At 38.4% G+C, this 21,009-nt stretch overlaps 1 pseudogene; it reads left to right on the top strand.

Annotated features, from left to right (window-relative positions):
* The window catches only part of LOC139737085 (uncharacterized), an 80,541-nt pseudogene that overhangs the window by 26,728 nt on the left and 32,804 nt on the right, over positions 1-21,009 (top strand).

Here is a 21,009-nt window from a genome sequence, read left to right as displayed (position 1 = left end):
ATACTACTCAATATACTCAGTACATGGTATTTGAGGGCAAAGTTACATGACTGTGCACATGTGTATATACTGTAGGTCCTATACACGTAGGCATTCCATCTTCCTCCTACTTGCAATGTTCGTCTCTATTGATACGGCAATGCGGCTCATCTCTTTCCTGATACATTTTCGTTGTTTCGGCGAATGCATTTTTGTTCGCCACAATGATTCGAAGAAGCGAATTTCAATGGCTTCCATTGGTCTATTCATTGCGTCATACGTCATTCAATGAGCCACCTGTCTTTTCATTGAATCAGGATGCTCCCAAAACGCTGTGTGCGTGTGACTTCATTGGGTGGCGCTCATTAAGGCGGCCTCAGGTAGCAGGGCGTTCCCTTTCGGTGATGGATGGCATCGTAATAATAACATAATCGATTGCGTGGTCATATTATGCGCATGTGTGGGTGTCTGGGTCCGTGGGTACGTACTGGACCTACACTTGTAATTACCCCAATAAAAATAATTGATCCCCCATCACTATCCTTCTTAAGGTCTTCTGATGAGGTAACCAAGGTTGGGGCAAGTGCGCGTACACTTGTAGTACAGCATACATTACATGTGCACTTGTAAGTTACATCAGAAGATCTTTCAACCAAAGACGCTAGATCCATTGAAAATGATGGGTTGGTAGATTAGTATAATGTACGTTGTACGGTACAGTATGTGTTGGGTCAAGAATGTGATACTGTACAAATGTATGTTACATACAGCTGTATCCATGTGTGAAATACATGTATGTCAAGTACAGTTGTTATCTATATCTCCGAATCTACAGTGTAGCAACACACATTGTACCATATGCAAACACTCCGAACTTAAAAACACTTGACAGTTTGATAAAGTATGATTATACTACAGTAGTGTACAATGTGTAAAGACTGACAGCGTATTAAGTGTATACTGTATGTTGCTCGAATTTAACACTAACGATGTAGAGTGTAGAGTGTCTGACTATACCTGACAGTCTGCATAAACATCTATACAAGTGCAGATCAGAAGATGGAGCTACAATGTGTAACCGTTATTTGCAAACGCTCGATATCTAACATGCCCACATTACTTCCCGTTACTGCGCCTGCGAAAATCTGTGCATTTGATGAAAGAAGATAAAGACCGTATTTTGTTCTACGCGCAAGAAAATGATAATTATGATGATGATGGAAATTGTAACATTATCATCTTTGTATTTCCATCATCATTAGAGCCAATTGAAAGAAAATCTCGATAAACAATTAAATTGTATTGTGTCATTCATTTTCTTTTTGTCGCAATGTTTATTTTAAAAAGTCCGCAAATTGATTCTATCATATTTTAAAGTTTTTTTTTTTCAACTATCGTCGAAATTCACCTAAGGAAAGGTGTGGTTTTAGGTGTTTTCCCTATATACATGTACTTGTACATTACATGTATGTGGGGTGTACATGCATCATAAACTTCACTCGTCATTTCATAAAACAATGTGACAGGGTATGAAATGTTCTTTTACGATAGTGTGTATTTGATAATCTTATCTTAATACATGATACTACATATACAAATGTAAACATGTAATGTAGCAGGGCCTAGTGTACATCGTGGATGAAAGTGAATCAATCACAACTGTGTTAGGCCTATATACATGTGATAGTTCTGTCCGCTGATCCGTCATATCGTTTCATTCCCGAGATGCATGTTTAATACAAATCGCAAAAAAAAAACCAGAAAATGACACCCAAATAAATGAAAACAATTACAAGAGGAGAATGTAATAAAATAAGGGAGAAATAATCAAACGCCCCACTGAGTAGTCGCACACACACACACACACACACACCTTGTTTACTGTATATTTAGTTTGATCGCCTAAATCGGTAAGATCAATTGCCATTTTTCTCCTTTTTTTTTCCATCTATTGATATGTCGGTAATGACATGCGCGTTGACCGTGACCGCTCGCAGTCCTGGATCATTTTGCATGTAATGAGAGCCTTCCATCCAGAGTTTATTGCTTTTTGTCTACGACACACTGACGCGCATCACGGACATCCATTGTATCGGAGAAATCAAACCAAACAACGCGTTGTTCTATGCCTCAAATTTACCGCACTACACAAACACATATACAATAACGTACAAGGACACGGGAGTATACACGTGTGTTAATGGCTTAGCAGTAGCCCCGTGTTGATGGTGCGTTTCCATTGGCAACAGGCGAACACATTACCACAATAGAATCCTCGCTGGATCTAAATAATGTAAAGCCCCTCGAGCGAGTGAACTCCAACTGCAGACACTTTTGTGAAAATCATAATCCATCTACAAAGGACCAAATATGTTTTAAAAGACGACCAATATAATACAACGTGTAGCTATACAACGATGTATTACATTGTATGTACATGTATACAGCGTGTCCTAGAAAAAAAAAAAACGAAACTGAGTTTGATTGCAACTTTTTGCTATCAAAATCATAAATTTGCTTCATGAGATGTACAATGTACATCAATTGAAAGATGCGCACCTCTTCTTTCATTTGGTGTGTATGCAGTTAAAGATGGCATAATACATTGTAGTATGGTGCAAAACAATTACAATGTACAATTTGTAGGTGCCCTATTGCTATGATGCACTTGGATGGGAACTTTTTGCATCTATTCGCGGCACTCGCCTCAACCAAAAACTGGTTTGCAATTTTATTCTTTTCCTTTTTAATCTGTCGAATTGAAAAAAAAAAAAAATCAGTAGTGTAATTTAGTACAGTTTCTTTTTGTGAACCCAAGGGGAAATCCATGTGGTTGTAGCTCCGCTTGGACACTTCGTTGAAAAATATTATACATTTGTTTGTTTCTTTGTTCGTTTTGCATATGCCTAGCGGCTAGTGGTTGTTGCATTGAATCAGTGATTCATCCCATGCCACAAAGTATAACTGTAGTCCATTGGTGTCTTTTATTCAGGTAAACCAGCCCTCATGTGTCCCCCCCCCCCCTCCTTTTTAAAAATAACATACAAACAATGTGTACAACTGTACATGTACATATAGGTGTACAAATGTACATGCACATGTACAATGTATGTATTTGTACACATTGAACATTAATGTAGAATATGTTTCATCAAACCAAAATCTTTTTACCATTGACATGTATATCGTACAACATGTACGTACGATGGAGAATCTTTGCCTTCATAAGCAATGTACCCTTTGTACATGTAAATCATCAGTCCTCTCGCTGTGTGTGCCCAAATTTGAATTTGAAATACATTATACAGATACTGCTGTGCACAAAGTTATTTACATACACATGTACACATACGTAGGAATTGTGCATGCAGCTCGTGCTGATATAAGTAGGACGACGGCTGAATGGTAAAAACATTGTGCACATCACTTCTGTCTCTAATTTCAATCCACAGAATGCAACAGCAACCCATGCCAGAACGGCGCCGCGTGCAGGGAGGGGTCGGATCACTACGTTTGCATTTGCCAACTCGGTTCCACGGGAACGACATGCGGCAACACATTTGTGGGTAGGTTAACTGAAATGTTGTAGATTCTGCAATGTATAGATTCGGAAACATAGGAATGATAAGTTTAATCTTATCATCTGAATTATGGGTAGGTAGCGACATGCAGTAATGAGCAATTGTGAGTGATGTACATGTACATAGGGTTATCTACAGTATGTTCATTTGTTGCATTTACCTGTACTGTGATTTCAAGACGGAGATATATTTTTTTTTATCACCACCAGCTCTGATTAATGGGAACAAAGATAATAACAGACAAAAATTATTCTGAATAATTTACTTTATAAATCTCAGAATCTGGACAATATACTGTACCTTTCCTTTCCGGATATTACAGCATTTGTAAACATACACATTGTATCATCTCAGTTCTTTAGATTGACATGAGTGACAAATCCAAAATTAGGTTGAAAATCACAATCTAATAGATTTACATGTGTAGAAGTCATTTTTTCTCACTCTAATTTTTTATTTGCCCCTGACCACAATCTTATAGACCTATTTCCAATAAAAAAGAATAAATAAAAATCAGAGAGTAATATAAAATTTGAATTGCGTCAAGCTGGCGCTCGTAGATTATTGTATGCCTACAATTTGTATATGCCATTTAATCTTCGTTGTTTCATTCGCGCTGAACCAACGCTAGAAATATCGGCTTTAAGTCAAAATTTCACTGATATTGTGTAACTTGGTATAAAATCTCTGTTGATATTGCCAGGAGACACTCTGTGTGGTGGTAACTACGAAGCCGACTCCGGGATTATTGGCTCGCCAAATTACCCGGGAAACTACGAGTCGCGGCAGGTCTGCGTCTACCAGATCCGTGTCGTCAACGCGCAGAACATCAAGTTCACCATCACAACGTTCAGCCTTGAGACAAACAAGGATTTCCTCGAGATAGGAGGAGGAGGCCGGCCTGATTACGGGCAGGGCGAGGTCCAGCTAACCGGAAACAACCTCTCACTTCCCCTGGAGATCGTCATTCCGGACCGACAGGCTTGGTTCATCTTCAATAGCGACATTAACAACGAGGAGCAGGGATTCTTAATCGAGTATATCACAGGTAATGCTAACATTTATAATGATAATGTAATGATGATGTAAATGATAATATTTGATTGGTTTAAGATTGATTATGGTCTGATTCTATGTCAGTATTGTTTGGGGCAAATGGGTTTTTTTTTAGTCGGGTCCCATTTTGTCTCTTTTGAAGCTGACAATAAGATCCTAGCTTCTCAGTATTTTTGTCTTTTACTCTGATGATTTCTTTTCGTGTTATCGTTCGCTGATTATATATGACGACTCGGATCTTTCTTTCGCTATCCTTGTCCTGCTTGTGTAATACACTGACGTATATATGTATATAGATGAATATACAAAAGTATATGTACATTATGATTGTATATATAGCGACAAAATGACTCTGTTTGTAAAATATATGAAGCAAGGACTATCAAAGTTCAGAAATTGAAGAAAGATGGGTAGAGATAATACAAAGTAATCAGAGGCAAGTTCTGAAGAGACGTGTCCACGGATTATCGTTTCCTTCCCTACAGATCTGGATTCCTGTGCGTCAGACCCGTGCCAGAATGGTGGCCAGTGCTTCGACGGGACTTTTGATTACACCTGCCAGTGTACGCCGGGATGGGAAGGAGACAACTGTGAAATAAGTAAGTCGAACATTCGGCGCTCTGGATGGGCAGTCATTTTAAATTCAAAGATGCTTTGCCACCAATGGACGCCTCCGTTGGTTCCATGATTATGATTAAGCAAAATAGTACTATCAAGTTGTCCACCTCATTGCTAAACTTGAAATTAGAAATGCTTGACAAATTTATAAAATGTAGGCCCTATGTATCTATATGAATTTAGGATGTAATATTTTTCTAAAAGTGTTAAAGGTTATATTATGACTTTCATTTACCGTTGAGGAGCTTCGATGTTGAGAAAATAATCCTTTGGGACGATAAAAAAATGAAAGCGGGTATGAATACAAACATACATTTTTTCCTCTCAAAACATCACCTCGAAACGTACCCTCCCGGATAGTACATCATCAGTTAGACATTGCTTTGTTTTATTTTTATTTAAAATTCATATGTTTTCCTACATTATATACGATTATATCAACTCCATAGCGTGTAATGAAACGATTCATAAACAGTCAGCTGAATTCTGTTACATATTGTATCTAAATCAAAATGCTGAAATAAACTGAACTGGAATTGAACTGAACTGTAAGAGGATATCACTTCTCTTTTGATATACAGTATAATGACATTATTATCACGCTTGTCCATCCAGACACTAACGAATGCAGTAGCAACCCTTGCGCAAATGGAGGAACCTGTACAGATGGGATCAATGGATATACATGTGCGTGTGACTCGGGCTGGCTCGGGGACAATTGTGATATAGGTAAGTCATCACGTGATTGACTGACTAATATTTTGAATTGAATTGAATTGAACTGAATTGAACTGAATTGAACTGAATTGAATTGAATTGAACTGAATTTAATTGAATTTAATTGAACTGAATTGAATTGAATTGAATTGAATTGAATTGAATTGAATTGAATTTAATTTAATTTAATTTAATTTGATTGAATTGAAGTGAGTTTATTTCAACATCAGGCATTAAAGCAGCAGCAACATTATTCATCCAAAAAAAATCCGCCCACGCAAATAATAGTGTAGGAATCGCATAATAGCACACAGTAGAGGCTTGTTTATAACCACCCCCTAGATACAGTAACATAGTTTTGATATTCTATTTCATGGAGGCCGTGTTCTCGTTTTCTTTAAAACCTTTGTGAAATTTTGACACCCAGGCCTGATACTTTTCCACTCTATCGGAGATAGTATCTTAAGTATTGGAGCATTGCGATATAGTTGAGCGAGGTTCTGGATTCATAAAACAACATATCCTGTTTTGTTTTGTTTTGTTTTATTTTTTGTTTGGCTGTGAGTTATTACGATTGGCACATCTTGACTCGGGTATAAGAGCAGGTACGCGACAATGCTGTGGTAATCATAAATGATGCAGAGGCCCTCAATGAGAGCAGTGTTTACACTAACGGCGCACTATCTGCCTATTAAATGATATCAATTTCAACATTAAGTACATTTCTGTGTTGGAAAACTCCGTGAATTCTCTTGTGAGGAAAGTAACCTTATGTCGAGCAAACTTTATAAGAATACCCTGCAGGTACTTTGACCGTGTTTACTAGTGTGTTTTCATTTGTCTTTGTCTGTTGTCACATTGCATTCGAAAGATTACAACGAATGTAGCTCCAACCCGTGCCTGAACGGAGCACCCTGCGTAGATCTCGTCAATTCGTACAGCTGCATTTGTCTCCCAGGCTACACGGGTGACCGATGTGGATTAGGTGAGTGCGGTCACATGACTAGAGAACTCAAATTCGTCTTATTGTCATAGTGAGCTGCAATATGACGTCATAAGATGAATTTCATAATGACGATTCCACATGTTTCGTCCAGTCATCGCCAGTTATCTCTGTATCAATATGAGTGTAATTGACTTGTAGTTCCGATGTGTGGATTAAACGAAAAGGTGAGATGTGTCTGGAATTGAAACGTGATTTCAAAACCCAACGTCAAACCGTCATTTGGATCAGCGAAACAAGTGTTATTGTGTATGCATACAATCAGAAAACATGTGAAATTTGATAAAAAGATTGCTTTCCTTAAATAATTCACATCTGCAGTATAAAGAAAGTGAGAAAAAGAAAGAAAGAAAGAAAGAAAGAAAGAAAGAAAGAGTGTCACAAAATATCTGCGTAGCATTTTAATTGACAGTGGAAGAATGTCATTTTGTTTTTCATTGCCTTTATAATAATTTACCATTCAGATGTCTATTGTTCTTATCCCCAGATATCGATGAATGCAGCAGTGACCCCTGCCAAAATGGTGGAACGTGCAACGATCAAATCAATCAATTCGTCTGCACATGTGCACCTGGATGGGAGGGGACTTTTTGTCATTTAAGTGAGTATACAGCCTTTTCCTCGATTTCATTCCTCATGTTTTCGTTAATGAAGCCTTTTGCTTTTCGATAAAACGTTCTTGGAGTGCTTAATCTAAGTATTAGGCCCATATGCTAAATTTGTCTTAACAATACGTGTAGAGGATAAATACCCACAGAGGTGCGATGACTTCTGAAACAATTGAACGTTTACAATATGACTGGACGGGCAAAGTTTGGAAGACAAAAGCGACGTAATGAAGTGCAAATAATCTAAGTGGTGTAAAACGTGATGTCCTTCAGGTCATAATGACTTTGCTGACATTTTTTAAACATCATAGTGTTGATGCATTTTTTTTTCATTTAGTTGAAGGCAGTGTTTTTTCAAAAAAATATCCGAAATTATATGCTATAGTTGTGGCATAATTACTATATTTCATTTCATTTCTTTAATTTTCCTTGATCGTGGAAATTTGCTTTTTTCACATGCTCTTAACAGAACAAAAAAAAAATAAAATATACAATTACATAAATAACATTCAAATGACATATAAGACATAAGAGAGGCATAGCTTTGACAACATTATTAAGCAGAAAAATAACATATAACATATCTTATATCAACATCAATTTTCAAAGTACATTCGACCTACTAATATTTCTTTATCTTAAACTGTAAATACAACAAAAAAAAAAACTAACATGGGTGATTTATTTCCGTGTCTTGGGGGTACAATATGCAAAATCCAAATCATTCATTTGTAATCACCGGATGAAATAAAATACATAAACGAATATTCTTACTCTGGTCAGATTCAATCTTCTCCAACTTCTCAACATATTGCATATAAATAAACATCATCAACTACACAAATCTATAATCTTCCCTACAACCTACAGCTTGATATATATACAGCCTTCAAAACCTTCCTTAACCATACAGCATTATCAGTCGATCAAATCAATCAATTAAAAAAAATCCAGTCTGTATCACATTTTTTTTGCATACATACCTTTGAAAAAAATAAGTGTCATTAACTATACAAAAAAAAAATCCATACCTTCTCACCAACCTCATCATTACAACATTCCTGTAAATTACTATAAAAATTAAGCCCTATCAATCAAATTAATCAATTCAACAAATCTATTCATTATCATTATCACAATATTCATTTCACCCACATGCTTTCAATATATATATATATATATATATATATATATATATATATACATATAAAGATATATATACACACACACAACAGAAATATATATATATATATGCACAATACATTACATGTCCATAAACAACATTCCAATGACATCTAGACCATTTGAGAAAAATCATATTTGTCAACATTACAAAACATAGAAAATATCATTCAACACATCTTACATCATCATCAGTAATCCATCAACAAAATGCATATTTTATATCCTATTAAGGCCAGATATAAACAGTGAGTACAGCGTGTGATAACATTGAAACTGAGCGTACAACACTGAATTGACAAGGGTGATTTATTTCCATGTCTTGAGGATACCAAAACACAGTGCATATAACAAATTCTACAAATGATTTGATAACCGGATGGGATAAGGAAAAAAAAAAGTTCAGGCAACGAAATATTCTTGATCTGATCGATTTTAATCTCCTTCCACTTCTCAACATGTTGTATTCTTCATTGAGTGCCGGGTGAGTATAATCGGCTACAGTGGATTGGGCTTTTTTCACAACCTTGTCTTTACAAACTTTGTTTGAATCAAATCTGATTTGGTTATTTTTCCCGCCTGTTTTACAACTCTGTGCACTTTTACCAAGTCCTTTTGTTTCGCATTGCTGAACCACACGACACTGTCATGGGTAATTATGCTCTGGATTTATACTGATGTGTAAAAAAAAAGCCAAAGGATTTTTTTCATTCACATTGAAGTGTTTTAGTTCAGTTTCAGGTAAAATCTCTGACTGCATTTCAGAGTCACAGCTTTTGTTTGTTCTTCCCTGTTCAACTGATCATCAATTTTAGTGCCGAGATATTTATAACTTTGTACAATTTCAATCGGATCCCCATTAGATACAATTGGCGATGTGTGAGGTTCAAGGTCTTTCTTCATTCTGAAATAAGAAATCCTTTCCTTCGTTCAATACGAGTTCAATACGGGACGATTATCTTTGCACTGGACATCAACAATTTGCAATATGTTCTCTATATGCGTCATTCTTCATTCTGTTCAATCAAACCAACAGTTACAGTATCATCAGCATGTTTCAAGATGTGCACTGAGGGATCATTTGAAATACAGCAATTACAAAATGAATAGACTCGGTGACAGTACACAACCCTGGAGAGCGCCAGAGTTTACTATGAACTCATCAGGCGCGCCGGAAGCAGTTTTGGATTGGGGGGGCAAACATTGGAGGGGGCTAAAGATTAGACCATGCATATGTTACACAATATACACATACACACACACACACACACACACACACACACACACACACACACACACACACATATATATATATATATATATATATATATATATATATGTGAAGTGGCGTACGGTGGGTCGAAACATGGGGGGAACCATATAGTAATTTTAGACGGTCTGTATGCTTGTGCGTGTGTGCGTGAGCAATAATGGGACTACAATACATTACGAAATGTGACACATTCAACAACGCAGTCATTGAGGAACATTGTAAGTTTTCCTTACATGGATTATGGAATGACGGTGTGAAACGATCGACAAATTATATACTGTCAGCAACATAAGGTGAATGGCATAACAATAAAATGCGAGCGAGCGAAGCGAGCGAGCTTGAAAATTTTGATATTCTACAGTTCCAATACTGGAGTTTTAATTGTAACTATATATTTCGCTTTGGAAATAAATGGGGGCGCATCGGGCGCAACTGCTGGCAATTATTGGCAGCAACATTAGGAGAATGGCATAACGATTCAATGCGAGCGAGCGAAGCGAGCGAGCTTGAAAATTTTGACATTTTACAGTCCCAAAACTCCCGTTTGTAGCTATATTTATCTTTCGCTTTGGAAATTAAGAGGTGGGGCATCGGGCGCAACTGCTGGCAATTACTGTCAGCAACATTAGGAGAATGGCATAACGATTCAATGCGAGCGAGCGAAGCGAGCGAGCTTGAAAATTTTGACATTTTACAGTCGAAAAGCTGCCGTTTGTAGCCATATTTTCTCCCTTTTATTCATATATATATATATATTTATTTTATTTTCTTTGTTTATTCATTTATTTTTATTATTATTGTTATTTTTTTTTTTTGGGGGGGGGGGCTTTTTGGGGGGGCAAAAATGCGTTTTGCCCCCCCACTTTTTGGATTGGGGGGGCGGCCGCCCCCCCTGCCCCCCCACTTCCGGCGCCTATGGAACTCATCATAGTATCGTTAACTTTCACTTTTTGCATTCCCTCATGAAGAAAATCATATATCCAAGCAATCAAGGATGGTTTTACATTCAACTGTTTGAGTCTTTTCAATTAGTTTATACAGCTGCATCGTATTAAAAGCGGAGGAAAATACCACGTAAGCTTCATTTGCAAAACATCCCAAAGTGTCTGTATGTTGTTACAATGCATTTGCAAGTGTGAGCACCGCGTCTATGGCGGATCGCTTACATTGAAACGCAAATTGGTATCTATCCATGTGTTCACGAAGAGGACCCATGAGATTGTGCAGCACGATTCTTTCCAGACACTTCATAACAACAGATGTCAGTCGTTGTTGACTGTTGGTCTTTTGTCCTTTGGTACTGGCGTAATGACGGACTCTTTCCAACACTTAAGCAGGGTCATCTCGTTGATAGACATCTGGAATATCATGTGAAACGGGATAGCAAGCTGTGACGCGCATCTTTATAGGACGCGCCCGCTGATACCATCCGGTCCGCTTGATATTTCCTATGGTTGACCACCAGTCCTTGATGCGTGTGCGGAACTCATGCTCTGCAATGGTGATTGGGGGATTATATAAAGCAGATTCGCAATTTATTCTTCAGCCAGGTATTGAAAATTGTCGTTATCGAACAGGTTAAAGAATTAGTTCATCGACGCGTTTCTTCGGATTCACCTCATGAACAAACACATTCTCTCTCTGTCAGAATAATCTGTCATTAGCTCGAGGCATTTCCAGTTATCTTCGCTGTTTAGTAGGTGATTTAGGCTTCTATCAACCTTTACTGACTTGCTGACTAGCTTTCGTCCACCCCTGTGGACTTCTTCAGGCCAAGTGATTGTTTGTGGTTCGATTGAAAACAGCCTTCTAACTTCTTTCTGTAGACTCTCTTGGTCTCTCAGTCGTGTAGGTCCGGAGGTTTAAGCTTCGATTGAGGCTTCTCAGCAAGTTGTAGTAGAAAATGGCGGTCATATCGAATCGGTGTGATATTGGCTTCAGTTTGACATCGACTTTCACAGAACAGAGACACACATATCACGGTTACACATAGTCACGTTCATATACTTGTCCAACAAACATATTGACGTGTATGTGACGTTCACTTCCAGCACAAAACAGCACAAAACATGTGAAAAAAAGAGAAATTGACCAAAGTTGACAGACACAAACTCATGCATGCGAACTTGTCGCTACAGAGCAGCGCTCCACCCTATATCATTTCGTTTCAAACCTTTTGATATTTACTCTATTTACTTTACGACCAGTAAATAGGTTTCACCTTTGTTTTTGTTGTTGCTGTTGTTTTTCCAGTATCTAGTACTTAGTGTTCGGTTTTTACCCACGCCGATGAAAATCGGCAGGGGGTTATGTAAAGGGTTCCGTATGTTTGTTTGTTTGTTTGTTTGTTTGTTTGTTTGTTTGTTTGTTTGTTTGTTTGTTTGTTTGTTTTTTGTTTGTTTGTTTGTTTGTGTGTTTGTTTGTTTGTTTGTTTGTTTGTTTGTGTACAAGATAACAAGAGAACGGGTAAACGGATTTGCACGAAATGTTCAGGGGATGTCTGGATAATGACAGGAAAGAATCGATTAGATTTTGGTGATAATCGGTTGACCCTTGCAAATTCTGTGCGACCTTTAAGTTTTGACCCCATGGTATAGTGACCACTCCGAAAATTTCCCGTTTCTCACTTTGCGATTTTCCGCTACCATACGAAAACATAAACTCCGAAACGATCGGACTTCGCTGCTCAAATGTTCGTAAGAATTCCGAAATTTACGTTTCGGCCTATTTGAAGGACTATGTCCTTCTGGATTTATGAAAGTTCGTTCTCCGTCGTCACAAACTGGCCCGTATTTTGATGATTTTTCAAATTAAAATTGATTGTTCTTTTCGTTGGAGGAGCATTTGCTCGGTCGCAGTCACACTGCACGATATGCGCGCTCAATGTCAATGCGTGTGCAAGGCCGCTGAAAATGCATCGCGCTCTACCCTGTTGGTGCAAAATAGCATCGGGGACGTTGCGGCGCTCGTTGGTGACCGAATACTGGTGCAGTAGACATTTGCATTTAACCCTTGCATTGAATAATTCCCGTAGACACTAATCATAGGGGTAATTGCCTAGGGGGTACGTAAATTTTGTTTTTCTTTTGCGCTTTTGTGGATACCATCAAAGATCGTACACTCATACGACCTTTGATATCAACACACTCTCGGCTTGCTATAAGCAAAATATCCCGCAAGAAAACGGCGTATTTCTCGATTTTTAGCGCTTTTTCGGCGACCCGTCGCGTAGACAATACTCTTAAAACTGGACTTAATTCGCGCGTGCTTGGAAAAGTTCCGAATCTGCACTTTTGACGGTGGAATTTGGGATTTTCGATGGATTTTTGGAGGAGACTAAAGGACTTTCCTGTGGTGAATGAGTGTTACCGTATGTGATTTGCGTGTGATGTGACTGTAGAACCAAAGATCGTACACTTCAGTGTACGATCTTTGGTAGAACGCACTGGCTGGTGATAAAGGACACTGGCAATTAAGTGACCGAATTCTGGTAGATGACCGAATGCACAGTATGTTTACCCCGACTTTGTACAAGGCGTGGGTCTGCCGCCTTTGACGGCCCCTCTCTAGTTGGTAATACATGTATATCCAAACTGTTATGTCCACTTCGAGAGACAGAAATGTCATCTGAATCTTATCATGTCGTTGACTCAAAAAGAAAGAAAAAAGGTACTGCTACAATGCCTCGATAATTTTTCGTGATTCTGTTAATGTTTTATCTCGATTTACAGACATTGACGAATGTAGCAGTGATCCGTGTCAGAATGGAGCCACCTGCGGAGACAACATCAATTCTTATACGTGCATCTGTGCCGTGGGGTTTGAGGGAACGCATTGCGAAACTGGTAAGACTTATCCTTTCTTTTCGAGAATATGTGACATCCCCTTAGCCTTTCAAAACATAGGGCCTACCTTTGGGAATACCATCAACGCTGATTCTGGGGTTCCCAACTGTATGTCATTCCCACGCTTCTTTTATTTACATTGTGCACATTATTTTTTTTTTTATTTGACATGGCTGGTTTCAATCATTTTCAAGGTGACCAAATATTGACATTAGATATTCTTGAACAGTAAAAATTTCGTCATTAGATATTCTTTACCAGAGAGAAAATGTCGCGTGACTGTTCTTTTTATTTTCGCATAAGTAAATACAATTGTTCTCTTTTCTTTTTAGAATCATTAGACCTTAACATGCTCACCAAAGTTTTCCTATAAGTGTGGCTCAGTTGGTAGGGTGTTTGCCACCAGATGCAAAGGACCCGGTTTCGATTTCCGAGTCTATGGCTGAGCAATGTTGTGTGTAATCATACCGTCCCCTCTAACAAAAGGCAAAACACTCTGTCCCTTGGATAGGACATTAACTGGAGGTCCCGTGTGTGAGAGAGTCACAACTCATGGGAATAAAGGATTCCGCTTCATGTACCGGTACCACAAAGATCAGGTTGCATCAACCGGTGAAGTGGTCCCGCCTCACATCCCACTCGACCCCATGGAAGACCAGCTAGAGCATCTGAATATTGGCTATGGATCCAGCCATCTTCTCAGTTGGAAAATGAAACAATGAAAACCAACAAACACTATACAATGTACATGCTTTAGTGTTTCATTCTTTTTCTACATGACAGCAATAAAACACCATTATGTAGAAAGTCCAAATGTGTACAAAAGTGTTGAGTTTTATTGCGTTTATAAATGTCATCTAGTTGTATTTATGTAGCTGAATAGACTGTTAGTTAATCAAGCTCTTCTACGTTTCTTTTAATTGCATTGGTTTCAGATACCAACGAGTGCGCCAGCCAACCTTGTCTGAATCTAGGGAACTGTCAAGACCAAGTTAATGGATACACCTGCGTCTGTCAGGACGGATGGACTGGTACCCACTGTGAAGTCAGTAAGTGGGCCTACAGACTAGAATATCTCCATTGATTGTTGGTGCAATCATAGATCGCCCCATTCACAGAAGAGCATGTATACATACATGTAGTTCGCTATTGCTTCATTGATTCTAACGTGGATAACGGGCGGAGTGATTTCTGCTGGTTTCCAGTTTCCCTGTATTCAGACAGACGTGAATTTCTCCAGAGTATTTGCAGACCTTTCAGCTTTCAGCAGGCTCTTTTCATAGTTTAAGCGGTCATGTTCACAGTGTATAGCCAATGTGTGGATTGTCGACAAAAAAAACACCTTAAAAAGTACATTGCGTAAAATGGAGACTTCCTTTCGTAAAAGCGTTCACATCGAATCATTAATGCCCGAAAGTCTTTTTTTATACGTTACTGAAAACTACATACTTTTCGCTCCCGAAAGGTTGCAATAGGTAGGGGATAGAATCGATTTTTTTTAATGCTGTAAAACAAACTGTTTTTTATTTGTTTCTTTTCAGACATTGACGAGTGTGCCAGTGACCCCTGCCGAAACGCTGGGGTGTGCAGAGATGGCATCAACTCCTACAGCTGCGAGTGCACGTCGGGATGGCAGGGCATTAACTGTGATATAGGTAATATAGGTTCCACGTTTGTTGCTGCAGTAAACCTCGGAAAAATTGTCTCCTGATTTTATGGTTTGTCGGTTTATCAATAGCATTTGTTTCGAAAACTATCACTCTGTCATGGAGTATATACTGGACCTTCATCAAAATGAGAGCAAATATCAAGAACAAAGGCAGTGTCATTTCTTTTTTTTTTTGTGAAAGACGAAATAGTGAGACAATGACTTTCACATTTCGAATACCTTCACTTGATGTCAACCGTCAGAACATACTACATGCCATCAAAGTTTATTATAATCAGTCTTTGGATTGAAATAGTGCGTCAATCAAGTTACCATTGCAGAAAAGACTGATGCCTTTTTATGTGACTTCTAATTTCAGATGTCACTTTTAGTGTGTTTGCATATTAGTTAAGGCAATTTTCTTCGTTTTAAAGTTGTTCCTATAGAAAGAGTCTACTCATTCAGAACGAGTTATCCCCTTTTTACAGACCAGTACATGATAGACAGCATATCAATGGAGCTTCATTTGTATTCTCAAAAGTCCATATCTAACGTACGACATTTTGTTGATATGACGGGACTTTCATTTTGTTTTTCTTTCTAATCCCTCTTTGTCTTTGTGTGTGTGTGTGTGTGTGTGTGTGTGTTTGTTGTTGTTGTTTTTTCGTCTTCAATGATAAGATTATGACGAGTGCGCCAGTAACCCGTGTTTCAACAGTGCGGGTTGCGTCAACGGTCGGGACATGTTTACGTGTACGTGTACTGCTGGTTGGCAAGGCGACACCTGTAACCTTGGTAAGTTGGTTAGTCAAATTCATGAAATTCTTCCAACACTGATCAATTCAGTGCTTACCTATACATCGATAGAGGGCAATTTGTTAATCAGTTTCTGTAATAAGTAGGTTATTTGAATTAAAAAATAAGAACCCATGGATCATTCAGTTTCATTTAGACTGTTGAAGACACTTACAGATTATCGCTTACAGATGCAAGATCAAACAGAAAAGTTACTTACTCTCAGTCTCAGGCAGACTCGATGATCGCTAAAACACCAATGTTTTTGCTTATGATTCCCAGACAATGAAGATTATGATCAGATGCTTTGGACGTAAGGAATCTCATAGTCGCCGAAATGGGTGTCTTATGAGCAGCCGCGTTTGTTGAATGTTCCATTATCACTTCATTGCTATCAAGTGTCTCTAACAACATATTCTTCATGAGAGGATATCACATTTCATGTTTATAACAATAATGAAATAATTATTCTGTTATCTAATTGCTATTTTATTTTAGATGTTAATGAATGCGCCAGCAGCCCGTGCGTGAATGCGATCTCGTGCTATAACGGCAGAAATTCCTACCAATGTACCTGCCAGGAAGGATGGACAGGAACGAACTGTGACCAGAGTGAGTAGTATAGCCATTAAAGAATTCGTGTTTATTCATCTCCACAGACAAATCTAAACATATTTTTCAGAATATGTTACTTTGTATAGCTAAATATCCTAACAAAAATGACTGAATATTGATTTTGGACTTCCATCTATTGAGAGAAACAAAGGTAACTCATATTGATTGAAAGGCCACTGTTTTTAGTGGATACGATCATTAAGATTTTGGCCTTGTGGGACGATGTAACTGAAAAGCACACATAATGACAGTTTTGAGTTAACCTAAAGAAAGCTAATGTTTCTCTGTCATCCCTTCCATTCCTGCAAGGGCAGTCACGAGTAATTTCAGAGTACAGAGTACAGAGTAGTAACTCGTTGTCCAAGACGTCTCATGATTGCCGATACGTTTTGTCTGGACAATACTTTATCCCATTCTGCGTGTAGTTTCAGGGAATTCCCTTATCCCTTGTGTTATTGTTCATTACAAAGGTGAAAGGTATTGACTCTCTAAGCAGTATACTGTGACTATCGAGTTAGAAACATATTATAAGGGGGATAACATCCAGCGCTTCGAATTAAATACTTCATGAGTAGAGCTTCTCAAAGTTTGTGTATTTCATATTTTTATCGCATATCATCTTCAAAGACATCAACGAGTGTATCAGCAACCCGTGTATCAATGGGGGCGTGTGCGTGGATGGCGTCAACGGGTACACGTGTAACTGCCAGAGTGGGTACGAGGGAACGCACTGCGAGATTGGTAAGTACTAATGCCCGCATGATCCCTGACATTCTCTGATAGAGCAGATATATAGTTGATGAATTGTTTGCTTTACTCTGTACGATCGAGTTGTTTGGTGTTTTTTTTTTATAAGCACGTCTTCTTGCGTTTTATTTGATGTGATTTGTTTTGATTCGCTTTGAATTTGAAGGAAGGTCCTGAACGTGGAAGAAAGAAAAAATCTGCAAGTGACACAAGCAGCGAGAGAGGAACAGCCAAGTTGCTGTGGCTCTGTGTTGAGTGATGTGTTGTGGTGTATGACAGTGTAGTGATGCACGCGTTTTCACCTTCACCCAAGTTTGTGGGCGCTAGGCAACTTGCAATACTTTCACAACAACAAAAAATCTCCCCGCTTGATCGTTTCGCAGTCCTTCTAAGACAGCCATTGAGAAGAATACATAGTCTTTAAAAAACTGGGATTCTTCATAAGTAAAGAAAACACATGACGGAACACCCACACGTACAGTACGTCATATGATCGGGAAATTAGAACTAGGTAAATCAATCGTTCCAAGTAATCGCGAAATGATTGAAGAGAGGAGAGCATACATCGTGGGAAACGTCCTATAAGGTAAGAGCTTTTGTGCATTAAGTCCAGCACGTTACATTCCCGACATAGATCTAATTGATACCTCTGTGATACCTGAATATATGCCACTGATGTCATTTTGTTACAATGGAGATTGACTTGAAAGGAATACCTTTCCGCTTTGTGCATACACTGTAGATCGTAGTTCATAGTCCGTAGTACGCTGCCAGCCTGTCTTTGCAATGCATGCATTTCCTCGTAGAATTAGAATATGTGATCTAGCATTTTGCTCGTACTTTAGGCAAACCATTTTGTTTTTTATTTGTTTCTCTTTTCTTAATTATGCTTCATGCATCGTACATTTTTATAGGCCCATTAGAAATAGAAGTAGTCGTAGTTGGATATGATTTAGCGTAATCTGTTTACATTGTGTTTTGTTGTGGTAGCGTATAGATTTTTTTTTCACCTCGATCTTGCGTTTATTGTTGTAGATATTTTGCTTAGTGTCTCTCCTTTGCATGCATTTAAATCTGTTGCATTGCCTCATCCTTATCAATCTACTATCAGTAAAAGATGATTTATTATGATCCATGCTATGATACAAAGTGGGGAATATACAGGAAGGTACCTCTAAATTTTCGTCGAGCTCAAACTCCAAGGATTGAGTAGAGTATACAAAATCAATTCACTCTTTGTCGTTTGTATAAAAAATATCAGGTATTTCAGTTGTGTGATGACGAGATGTGACCTGTGGAGCAACGTGCACCGTTATGGATTGTTGTGCTCTCACGATCCTTGTTTCTATAAAGTGATGATTCCTCTCTCTCAAAATTCTGTGATCTTTTATTTTATTTCTATATACGGTGATGGTCCTTTTCTTTTGCACAGCGATGTTCATACAGCGTCACGGTGTCGGTGCTTGTCCTTCCAATCAAATGAAATGCAGATGGGGTCAAAGCACAATTTTACACGTTTTTTACACACACCATGAGAGCTTGTTTGTCGATTGACCAGTGGTTGTAGTTACCGGAAATTATCGGTGCATGCCGTAACCATGGTAACGGTTTCTATGTTAATCGATCCTACCACACAGAGATCGATGAGTGTCTGAGCGATCCCTGTCGTAATGGGGGCACCTGTACGGACTTGATCAACGGATACGTTTGCACCTGTATCAGCGGGTTCCAGGGATTCGATTGCGAAAATGGTAACACACTTGTTTACTCTACATCATTATGTTTACGTCACAACTATCTGGTGAGTAGTTGTACACCCCATCACCAGAGTTGTGTCGAAAGTCGGCAAGAGTATCTGGTTTTCCTGATCACGCCTTGCGGACAGAACGTTTTATGACCATGAGTACCTTAATTTAATGATGTATAATGGTTACCTTTTCTGAATCTGTCATATCCCTCTCACATACCTAGTGAGGACCAGACTTTAGGAACAATTTCCTTATACTATTTTCCAACTCCGCATATACGTGTCTATTCATGCTTTGAAACATAGGAAATAACTTTGCATCTTGCCTGAAACATTTGAAAATCTACAACCTCTAAAGCAACTAATAGAGCAGTATACACTTAAACTGATGAAATACTTCTTTCCAAAATGAAAAATTGTCTCTCTATCATATCTTTGCACTATTCCAGTGTTGACATCACTCGTGCCAAGGTGCCAATGGGGCTTTTGTTGAATAATTATGGATTTGTCTCATATCACCAATTTAAGCTATCCAAACATTTGTTTTGAATGTAATTCTTTCGAACTGTATTATTTGTATTTCAACAATATTGCGATGATCTGGCACTGCTGCAGGAGTATTTGGAAGGCTTTATCTTTTTTACCTTCTTATTTTGCTCCAGATATCGATGAATGTGCGAGTTCACCGTGTATTTTCGGAGACTGCGTCAACCTCATCGCCAGTTACATCTGTGTCTGTCAGCCGGGTTACACGGGACCAACTTGTAACGAAAGTAAGACTTCGCATTACTCCCATCACGTGTGCGTGTTATTTTGTAGACCACCTTCTGCAGATTCGTACTACAGTCTTGTAATATGCTAGGCACTTGCAATCTAATGCCGCTGATATAAATTACTTTCAATGGTATCTGCAATACTATGAAAAACCAGTCATGTCACTATATACTTCAAATTGTCACAATATAGATATTTATTTGGAAAGAGTTTGCAATGGTAAGTTCTCAAATATTTCAGTGAAGATCACAGCTGTCAACTCAAGTATATGTTGGTTATATCTTTAGCGGAATGACAGCATTATACAAAAAGATTTGACCTCCGAACCTTCTAATGGATTATGCAAAATTTGATTCTTGTGATAAGCGCGTACAGCAAATTCCAACAGAATATGATGTAATGAACCTACGCTGACACATAAGTCATGTGTAATGTTCATGTACTTTTTTTAGTCCGTATAAACTAAATGGATTTTGTGGGTTTGATTCAAATTGTCTATGTGAATTCGGGTCATACGATACATAACCAATCAAAGCTCCGGTGATATCATATTTAACAGATATCAAACGAATGCGCCAGCAATCCGTGCAGAAATGGTGGTATCTGCGACGACCTTGTCTACGCCTTTCAGTGCGCTTGTGCGTCGGGATGGACAGGAGACAACGTGCGAACAAAGTAAGTGTTAATACACGTGTTCAACTGATAAACCAGAAGACTTACTTAGTACACCGACTATGTCCTCAAGTACACTTAGTGTACTTGATGACATAGTCTGTGTACTTGATCTCTGTGTTATATCATGTTATCTCGTACTTGAGGAC

The sequence above is a fragment of the Diadema antillarum genome, unplaced genomic scaffold, assembly GCF_040938485.1.
Source record: "Diadema antillarum isolate AM-2024a unplaced genomic scaffold, OU_Dant_1.0 seq00000681_RagTag, whole genome shotgun sequence".
Taxonomy (NCBI): domain Eukaryota; kingdom Metazoa; phylum Echinodermata; class Echinoidea; order Diadematoida; family Diadematidae; genus Diadema; species Diadema antillarum.
The sequence above is the reverse complement of the archived record's forward strand: the minus strand, read 5'-3'. Positions and strand labels throughout refer to the sequence as shown.